The sequence below is a fragment of the Sus scrofa genome, chromosome 8 (assembly GCF_000003025.6).
Source record: "Sus scrofa isolate TJ Tabasco breed Duroc chromosome 8, Sscrofa11.1, whole genome shotgun sequence".
Classification (NCBI taxonomy): Eukaryota; Metazoa; Chordata; class Mammalia; order Artiodactyla; family Suidae; genus Sus; species Sus scrofa.
The window spans coordinates 84,793,265-84,804,310 of record NC_010450.4 but is presented as its reverse complement, the minus strand read 5'-3'; positions in this window follow the sequence as shown (position 1 = coordinate 84,804,310).

The following is an 11,046-nucleotide window of genomic DNA, read 5'->3' as shown; positions in this document are numbered from 1 at the left end:
AACTAGGAACCATGAGGTTGTAGGTTCGATCCCTGGACTCGCTCAGTGGGTTAAGGATCGGGCGTTGCCGTGAGCTGTGGTGTAGGTTGTAGACACGGGTCAGATCTGGCATTGCCTTGGCTCTGGTGTAGGCCGGCGGCTACAGCTCCGATTGGAGCCCTACCCTGGGAACCTCCATATGCCGCAGGAGCGGCCCAAGAAATGGCAAAAAGACAAAAAAAGAAAGAAAAAAGGAAAAAAGAAAATTCATCTGGGTTATTTCATCTCATGTAACCCAAATTGATGAAAGCGTATGTACAAGGCTGTGCCTGTATGAGTGCATGTGATCATGAACTTTTTGAAGACTTTTGAAATTCCAGAGTGGCGTTCACATGTACACTGGAGTATTGGTTTCTAGAACAGATTCCAGCAAAGTATAAAGTTACAGATATTTTTCTTCGTAAATAGAATATAAGCTTCTCACACAGAACATACTGCAATATTCTCTAAGGTAAAAGCTGAGATATCATTATAGATAACTTAAAACTGTTCTTCCCTTGAACATAGCACTTATGGGCAAATAGGATCGTTTGAAACCTTAGGAAGAGGTTGAAGAAATTCATCCATGTGAAAAGACAACCGAAGCCAACCATTTTATCAGGTCTAAAATGAAGCAGCGTTTATAGGACTGGATTTCAGTTTGATGAAAGTTATAATGAAAACAAATGAGTCACTCATTTTACGCTTTCTATAATATAAAAATAAAAACCTCCCCGTCTGAGGTAGCCTTGCTCATTTTGTAATCAAAAGCTCTAGGTGAGAGTAGGCTCAAGTTTTTTTAAAAAAACCTTGATAGGGTATTCAGGTGAATGGAAGCAGGGGGCCAGTAAACACCACTATTTTAAAATTGTGAACAGGAGTTCCTGTCGTGGCACAGCAGAAACGAATCCGACTAGGAACCATGAGGTTTCAGTGCAGGTTCGATCCCTGGCTTCGCTCAGTGGGTTAATCAGTGGGTTAAGGATCTCAGTGTTGCTATGAGCTGTGGTGTAGGCCGGCAGCTGTAGTTCTGATTCGAACCTCCATATGCCATGGCTGCAGCCCTAAAAAAAAAAAAAAAAAAAAAAAAAAAGCCCTGTGAACATTTTATTGAGTTCTTCAAATGGAAGATTAACTTAAACCAAGTGGTCAGATTGCTTTTGTTTTGGGTTTTTAAAAAAAGGGTACTTTAGCGGGTTTTGTTAATGGTAAAGCCAAAAGGAATATTATTCTACAATGACAATGGGATATTCAAAATAGTGAGGAAGCAAAAAGCTCTACACAACAATGAAAAAGGTGGTTTTCATTCTAGGTCCTATTACCTCTCTGAAGAGGATTGTGTTTCCTGGAGGTGGGCTTTCAACTGTGGGTTGGGAACAGTGGATGAGAGAGAAACTAGATCTGTCTCTTGCTGGACCTCAAAAGACTCTGGGGCAACTGAACTCCAGGCAGGAAGCCCAAGATCACAGGCACTTTTCGTTCAAGGATCCCAAGTGCTCCCTGAAACAAGCTGGCAAACCAAGCAACATCCCCTCTCCAACCTATTCTGTCCCTAACCCCACATCCCAGGTACCATCATAGAAGGACGTGGCCTTTATACTTTGGAAGAAATCCTGAGAAGTCTCCTGTTCTTCGCTTGGTCTTTCTCCCGTGTCATTCCCTTCTGTGCCCCTCGTTTGTCTGTGAAGTGGAGTTAAACACAATAGCAGGGTCTTAGCTGAGCCTTGGTGACTTTGTTCCCTCCCAGGGTGGATCAGAGGGCAGGAACAGTATGGTGAAGCCAGCCTGGAGTTGGCACCAGAAGATGATGGATTGAAAGAGCTCTAAATGGGAACCCATTGGTAGAACCTATAAGTGTTCTTTGCCTCAAAAACAAACAAAAGAAACAAAGCAAACAAAACAGACTTCCAGAAATCAAGTGGGATACCAGCTCCAACTATTCTTTTTTTAAATTGTTAATTTAAAAAATTTATTTAATTGTAGTTGATGAACAATAGTATGTAAGTTACAGGTATACAATATACTGATGAACAACGTATAAAGGTTATGCTTCACTTAGAGTTATTATGAAATATTGGCTATATTTTCCATATTTTACAATATATCCTTATAGCTTATTCTATACATAAGAGTCAGCACCCCTTAATCCCCACCCCGCCTTCCACTCCCTACTTCCCTCTCCCCACGGGTAACCACAAGTTTGTTCCCTGTATCTGTGAGTCTGCTTCTTTTTGGTTCTGTTCATTAGTGTGCTGTATTTTTCAGATTCCACATACCTTAATTGTCTTTTGCAGGGAGGTGTGATCCCCAGAGGCTAAAGAAGCCACACACATTTGGGTGAGAGTTACAAGGAACAAAGATACACTGGGCAGACATGAAATACTAGAAATCCATGGTGTTGGTCTGTCTGATGGGACCCCTTTCTCTGTACCTCTCATTTTTCTCTGCCAGAGAAGCCACTGTCTTTGCCGCTACTGGGATCCTAGTCACCTTATATTGGACAGCTAGGAGTGGAGGGATGAAGAAAACTTGGGGGACACTGCCATTCAGAACCACAGTGTTGCTCTCTTCTGATCTGACTCCTTCCTTTTGATCATGAATACTTCCCAGCAACTTTCATTGCCTACGGTTGTTTTTTGGAGGTTCCACTTTCTTCTCTTTCCCCTAGCTGAATGATCTTCAGTCCAAATTGCAAAGGACAGCATCAGACTGACTGGGGCAATGAATCTCTCTCCTATTAAGAAGAGAGCCTCTTGCAAGAAGTTACTCTATACATTGTATAGCTAGGCTAGTCTTTGATCAAGTGTCCACACTTCTCTAGAGAGTATCATACTCAGTGGAGTAAGTCAGACAGAGAAAGGCAAATACCGTAAGATATCACTTATATATGGAAACTAATTTAAACAATGATACCAAGAACTTATTTATAAAACAAATAAAATTACAGATTTTGAAATCAAATCTGTGGTTACCAAAGGAGAATCAGTGGCAGGGAGGGATAAATTAGGGGGTGGAATTAACATATACACACTACTATATAAAATAGGAGTTTCCCTGTGGCACAGTAGGTTAAGGATCTGGCATTGTCACTATAGCAGCTCAGGTCACTGCTGTGGTACGGGTTTAATCCCCAGCCCAGGAATTTCTTTATTCCACAGGCGGGTGTGGCCAAAAAAGAAAAAATTAAATTAAATTAAATAAATACAAGGACCTACTGTATAGCAAGGAAAGTCTACTCAATATTCTGTAATAACCTATATGGGGAAAAAGAATGGAGATGCATATATACACATATATATATAACTGATATATATAACAGATTTATTTTGCTGTACACCTGAAACTAATACAATATTGTAAGTCAACTATACTTAAATATTTTTTTTTTAAGAGCAACCTGGTATTGTTTATGAGAGTGGGGAACTGTGAGTTAGGAATTTCAGCTTGAGAGGGATATCAGGCACCAGGCTAGTAAAGATCCTTAATGAAACAAATGCACATTCAAATACGTAAGAAAATAGCTTTGGTGAAAACATACACACATGCAGTGAAAATATATGTTTCTGCTAAAAGTTATGAAATCAAAGAAAGAGGTTCAAGTACTTGTCATCACTACGGAACACGCTTACAGATGGGGTTAAGGCGACACAGCAAGAAAGTCAAATCTCTTACAGTTCAGGTCAAATTCCTAATATGTTATTCACTGTTTGGTTTTGTTTTTCTGAAAGAAGAAAACACTGCCCAGTTTTTGTTCTGCTTTTTATAATAAAGCATGCATTGTGGCTTTTATTAATTCTGAAAGAGAAAGCATACTATGTAAAATAGTAAACCACTTTACGATTGTCCTTTGATAATCTATATGCCAGGGAGGCTGTAGTTTATTTATCTAAGTAAGGCTAAATTTTTATTATACACAAACGACTTCAAACTGTTCTTAAAATGAATAAAGAAGAAAAGCCATCTCTGCTTGCATAACTACACAATTACATGGTTTTCACCAAACTCTGAATGTTTCTTTCTTTAAAGTGACCTTGGACTATAGCTATTTTTACAATTTTTTCCCGGGGAAACTGAGGAATAAAATTAAAGTCAAGTTTTGGCTTCCTTCTATGCCAATGTCAGACAATACCTTCAGTCAAAATGTCTTATTAGAGAAATAGGCTCAAGATCAAAAATGCGACAGGACCTACTTCATCGAGCCCCTGGTTCTTGGCTACTGCATTTTTCCCCTCTTTGCAGTTGGAGCCATTTGATATCCTGTGTCTGCCCAGCCGTCTCTCAGTTCCAAAGGCACTTGATGGAAAGGGTTTGAGGACCCTCACACCACATTGGAGGTGCCGCCTTCAAGACACAGTTATTGCTCCTCCTTGCAGAGCTTGTGTCCAATACTCCTGAATGGTTTTCCTGGTTTCTGAAAACCAGATATAAAAACAACTTTCTGGGAGTTCTCATTGTGGTGCAGCAGAAACCCATGAGGACGCAGGTTCGATCCCTGGCCTGGCTCAGTGGGTTAAGGATCCAGTGTTGCTGTGAGCTGTGGTGTAGGTCAGCGGCTGTGGCTCCAATTGGATCTTTAGCCTGGGAATTTCCATATGCCACGGGTGCATCCCTAAAAACAAAAAAAGAAAAAAAAAAAAAAACCTTCTGGTAAGTGGCCCTTTGACTTGGAAAGAGATCACTGAACTTTGAGAGGATCTCTCTTCCATTTGTGGCATCGGTGTGCCTTCCCAGGACCTGCAGGTCTACTTTCTGCCTCCTGGATCCCTAATTACAGCATGATCCATACAATGGAGCAGAGTGAAATCCTGTGGACTGGTGAGATGGCCAAGGAGCCCAAGAGCCAAATCAGGGAGCAGCGACTCATGGCCTGCAGGCCAAGTCTGACCCTTGGCCCGCTTCAGTAAAGCTTGCAAGCTGAGAGGTTTTGACTTTGTTGAGGTGGTTTTTTTTTTTTTTTAGAAAAAAAGAAAGAGGAAGAAGAAAATATGCAACAGAGACTATATGTAGCCGACAAAGCCTAAAATATTTACTCTTCAGCTCTTTACAGGAAAAGTTAGCCAATCTCTGACCTAAATTACCACACAGAGCCACAGCATGGATGGAGCCTGTTGTCCACGGCTGCCCTTGTTACTTAAAAGGAAACTGCATTTGTGGTCTCTTCTTATTTGGGGTATTTAATTTTGAAAAAGCTGTTGCCAACTTGGAAATTCCATATCAGGCATCACAATCTGTGTCCAATGACGTCAGAAAATAAATCACATATGGGAGTTCCCGTCGCGGCACAGCGGAAACAAATCTGATTAGGAACCATGAGGTTGCGGGTTCAATCCCTGGTCTCGCTCAGTGGGTTCAGGATCCTGTGAAGCCGTGAGCTGTGGTGTAGGTCGCAGATGTGGCTCAGATCCTGTGTTGCCTTGGATGTGGTATAGGCTGGTGGCTGTAGCTCCAATTCGACCCCTAGCCTGGGAACATCCACATGTCACGGGTGTGGTCCTAAAAAGACAAAAGACAAAAAAAAGAAAAAAAAAAAAGAAAGAAAGAAAGAAAGAAAGAAAGAAAGAAAGAAAGAAAGAAAGAAAGAAAGAAAGAAAGAAAGAAAGAAAGAAAGAAATTAAGAAAGAAGGAAAGAAAGAAAGAAAAGAAACCACATACGGAACATCAGCTTCAATTAGAACCACTCTCTCATTAGATTTCTGATCATTGATATTGTTTCCAAGACCCATCAGTCTTCTTGCTGGTAGAACGTGAGAGCCGAATGAGGGAGGATGGGGCTAGGGATGGGATTATTCCCTCTGCCTTTCTCAAGGTAATGTTAATATCGAAGAAAGGCCCTAAAAAGACAAAAAGCAAAAAATAAAAAGTATTAACGCTACAGCTGATGTCAATAATCCCGCAAAGATCTGGCTGGCTCCCTTCTCCTGGGCATAGCTGCTCTCCTGACAGATGACTGCAGGTCCTTGTTAATGGAATAGAAAGATGGTGAACAGTGCTTGCAGCCCTATCATAGGGTCCATTCATTTATGGGCTGTGGGTCTATGAACCAGGAAAGCGCTATCACTCATAATTATAGTCACTTAGGTCATTTAGAGTTTTGCTTTTGTTTGGGGGTTGTTTATGCAGATCGAGGAGGATGATAATAAGACCCACATGTTTCTTTAAGTCTTAGGCACCTCTTGTCCCGTCAAACATCCCGGACATTCAAAACCTATGGTCATCGCTTTGGCCCTGCTGCCTGTTATGGCAACCACATCCATTCCATCTGTCTTGGGTCCTGCATTGTGTCTTCCCTTGCCCTTTGCCACCTGGAACCCCATCCACTCCACAGAAATCAGGCAGCTCCTACCATCACGGGACAACTACTCCAAACACTTCTCAAGGTATTTCTTTTTCTTTTTCTTTTTTGTCTATTTAGGGCCACACCCACGGCATATGGAGGTTCCCAGGCTAGGGGTCAAATCAGAGCTGTAACTGCTGGCCTACACCACACCCATAGCAACTCCAGATCCAAGCCACGTCTGCAACCTATACCACAGATCACCCCCATGCCAGATCCCCAACCCACTGAGCGAGACCAGGGATCGAACCTGCATCCTCATGGATACTAGTTGGGTTTCTTCCTGCTGAGCCACGACAGGAACTCCTCCAGGTATTTCTTGGTGGAGGCAGTGCCTCGTTGAAGGAGGTATCCTTTAGTCTCTCTTGGGAGACATAAGTAGGTGTAGATGACTGATTTGCATGTATAAATGTACCCCAATGTTTCCTTATCTTTATGTCTTTTTCTCTACATTATCCCAAGAAATTTCTGGCATTATAGCTTACACCTTGACCATTACTGTGGATATGGCTAGGGGCATGATAGCTATTGGCCACATTTCTATCCCATATACCCACATTTCTATCAAACGTTCTGAGCTGCTCAAGTGAGCATATTGAACCCAGAATCTCTGGCAACTGCACCCCATGCAAAATAATCAACCCGATCTAAAATTAAGCTTCTCCCTTCTTGGTCTGACACCCTCGGAATCCATTCCCACACATATTGCAGGTTTTTGCCATCACAAATGGGCAAAATCTTGTGATTTTCTCTGTTGTATAAAGCTCTTCTCTCCAGCTTTGACTGTGTTTGCCACCACACCAGCATGCTGGAGTTGGATTCTAGCTGTGTGGCTCTGAAGCCAATGCTGGGGTGTGGGGCTCAAGGAGGGCTGGCATCTCCCTCAAGTGGAGCCATCACAGAAACTTCTGGCAAGAAAGGAGCAGCCTCATGAAACAGGAAACAAGTTTGCTTCTGCTTTCAAGGAATACTTGGTGGAATGAGGGCTTCTGAAGTACTCAGAGACGTTAAGCCTCTACCAATTTCTCTATTTGTTTCTCTGGTCCCATTCTTTCCCTCAGATGCCCTCTTGTTCACATAACAGATCTGAATCCACCCTACACTGTGGTTCAGAAGCTCAAAGGATCTGGCTCTATTTCTTTTGGCTGCCAGTTCAACAGCTATAAGACAGAGGAGAGTCCTATAGCATGCCATAGAAGTTCTCTGATTCTCTGACCATAACTTGAGCAGAACACTTTCAATAGCACTTTATTATTTGTCCTTTAAGTTCCATGGAACAGATAGAAAAATCCACCCCACTGCCCCACAAGTCTTTACATTCTTTTTCTTCCCATAATGACCATCATCACTTAAGCCACCAAAACCTTATCCTTAATAAGCCTCTTATTCCACACAATGCCAATGGATGATTTAAGTTTCTGCATCACTAGTGTGCACCAGTGTCTATTTTATGATTCTAGCAGAACCTTAGCTGCCTTTATTTCCAACTGGTGAGCCAGCCAATGTTAGAATCTCATTTCTTTGAAATTCTGTTGCTTATGATCACTATAGCCAGTCATTACCCTGTGAAGGTTCAATTATAAGAGAACAAAACCTACCCTAGATTGTGTTAGCACAAAGGAATTTCTTTTATGAGATATTAAATGGCTTATAAAGTTGTTTATAAACTGAAGAGAATTTAGTCTGATCTTCCAGGAAAAAAAAAAAAAAATCTTGAGTCATGATGCAGAACTGCTGCTGCTCTGGCCATAATCAGGAAGCTGCCTGAGGAAGCAGGAAGTCATGATGACAGCTGCGAGCTCAGGATCAAATCGCTTCCACTTCAATCTGCATCAGCAAAAAAGAGGAGCCACGTGCCATGTTCCCTCCACTCTTATTTCAGTTCTGGATTTTAGTCTTACGTAAAGGCATCTGGTTGGCAGAACGTAAATCACATCCAGAAATGTGGGAAAGGTATATTTTCGTTTGCCATCCTCTGAAGAATAGGAAGCCATACTAGAAAGAGGTAGAAATTCTGAGCAAGCCAGTCTGTGATATCCATCATCGTACTTTCGGGGGGGGGGTTCCCTGTGATTAGAACTCTGCTGAGAGGATTTCCTCACACCAACCTGCCTGTCTTTCCACTTTCTGTATATTGATTGCGCTCCTAGATTGTTCATGTCTATTAGACAAATTTGCCCCCCCCACACAGTTAGTTGGTATTAAAACTCCTCCTTGATATGAACTACTTCGCTGGACTACTGGTATCTGCTTCTCCTTGGCATACTCGTTACCTGAAGTTTTTTGCTTACTAGGTTGACCTTTTTGCTCTCTTACTGCCGCCTTCTTCATTATACCTACCAGAAGAAGGATTTAACAATTCTACTGGCAGATCCAATCTCAATACGGTCAACTCGGACATGCTACAGCAAATCTCATGATTTAGTGATAAAGACTTATTAAATTTTAGATTACTATTCCAAATTTTCAAAGAGGTTGCTATCATCTCTGATGAACTTACTACCAATAATATTAACATATATCAACTTCATAGCTAGGAACTCAATAATATCTTACATCTTCCTTTTAAATCTGGTACATGTACAAGGCAGTATAACTTTTCTGATTCAAATATTCCCCCTTGTTCCCCAAAGAACATTAATTATGCTGACCAGTCACCTGCAGATAACCACATTTACCCTAATGAGCTCATCTCTTTTCTTCCAAAACCCTTGACTCCAGAGGCTTTATATTTGAACTTAAGTATTTTCTGAAGAATCTAGTATAAAATGAATTATGTAGCTTCCTTCTGCACATAATTAGATTTCGGTGAATCACACAAAGATCACTTTGACCCTCACGACTCCATGATCTTTCTATCGTCATCTCACAGAATTTAAAAAGAGCTCATTAAAAATGGTAGCTTTGTCCAGCTGTGTTGAAACTTCCTAATATCTGGTCCATTAAAGAATTTTATTCTTGATCTTGTACATAGTTTATATCAGGTTTAATATAGTATGAGGAGGGAGCTCTGTTTTATTTCTCTGAGATTTTTGTTGAATTATTACTAGTGTCACCAATAAAATAGATATTTGGTTCTAAAACAGGCATTATTATTATTATTATTATTTTTTGGAGATAACATATCCAGCATATGGTTCCAAGGTTCCCATCTTTGATGAGTTAGGAAATTGGTTTTGGGTAAATGTGTCTGACACATCTGATCCTAAAAATAAATTTTGGATTGCTCTCAAGATAGCCTTCTGAAATTACATAATTTTCACAAGTTATTAATATCACTCAGAATTTCTCTTTCCATGCTGCTTTAAAAATCTACACATTGTCTCCTCCACTATTACCACCATCCCTAAGTCATTGTTTATTCTTATAAGGGAGGCATTAATTGACTCTCTCTTTCTGACCCAGAGTAATAGGAAATTTGGGTTCCTCACATAGTCCAACCCTGAAGCCCATCCCAGGTACTTTCAAACCTTTAAAACCACACATTTCTATTTGTTCTGAATTCTTTCTTGGTGTGTGTGTGTGTGTGTGTGTGTGTGTGTGTGTGTGTGTGTGTGTGCGCGCGCGCGCGCGCGTGCACGTGTGCTTTTTAGGGCCACACCCACGGCATATGGAGGTTCCCAGGCTAGGGGTTGAATCGGAGCTGCAGCTGCCAGCCTATGCCACAGCCACAGCCACAGCAATGGCAGATCCCAAAGCTCTAATTATTACACATTTAAGAGTAAATTTTTGAATTATTTCTTGGTCTGTTTTGTTGGCCTTGCCCATGACATGCTGAAGTTCCTGGCCAGAGATCGAACTCATGCCAATGTAACCAGGGCCAGAGCAGTGACAAGGCCAGACCCTTAACCCTCTGAGCTACAAGGTAACTCCAATTTCTCAGTTTTGAAAGATATGTCTTTTTAGTTGGAGGAGGAGGAAAATTTTCATATGTGGGGGTAGTGTTCTTTTTAACTATAGCTCACCAGTGACTGGACTGTGGTCATATGGTTGTGTGTGAGAGTGTGTGTGTATACACACGCGCACGCGTTGCATGTTCAAATTGCTAGCTTAGAGCCACTGATGTTTTAAGGACAAGTACAACAGTTTTCTAAATGGAAAACGTTACAAAAAGCCATTGACTGGCAAGTCATAGGTGACCTCAGTCGCTGCTCTTGAATTACTGAAAATAAGCAATGCTCCATTTGCTCTTTACCTAAAATAAATGAAGTTCTTCCGATCCATGAATGCTACAATAAAAGGTCAAAATCTTTTATTCCCATCTCAAGAGCAATGTCTCCAAAAGGCACTGTGCCCTGTGCCTTTGCTGAGCAAAACAACTAAAGGAATAGCAGTTTTTAATTACAAGATACAAGGTCTTTTCTAAAGATCTTATGACTTTGGGACATTAAAAAGCTAGTTCACCAACAAGACACAAAAACAGAAGCAACCTAAAGTGAAAATGTCAATTTAAATGTTACATAGGAATTCATTTAACAGTGTTTGAATGAAATAAAATGAGTTATATGTCTTTTTCAAAAAAATGTTTAATATCTGCATTTTCTTTGCTTTCCCTACTTATGTTTTGTCTTATTTTGTAAATGTGTACTTCTTTTTGTTACACTACTGAATTTTTTTACTGGAAGGGGCCTGTAGTTTAGGTAATGAGTAGAAGATGTAATTGTGAAATTTTGATTATGATAATAGATTCAATA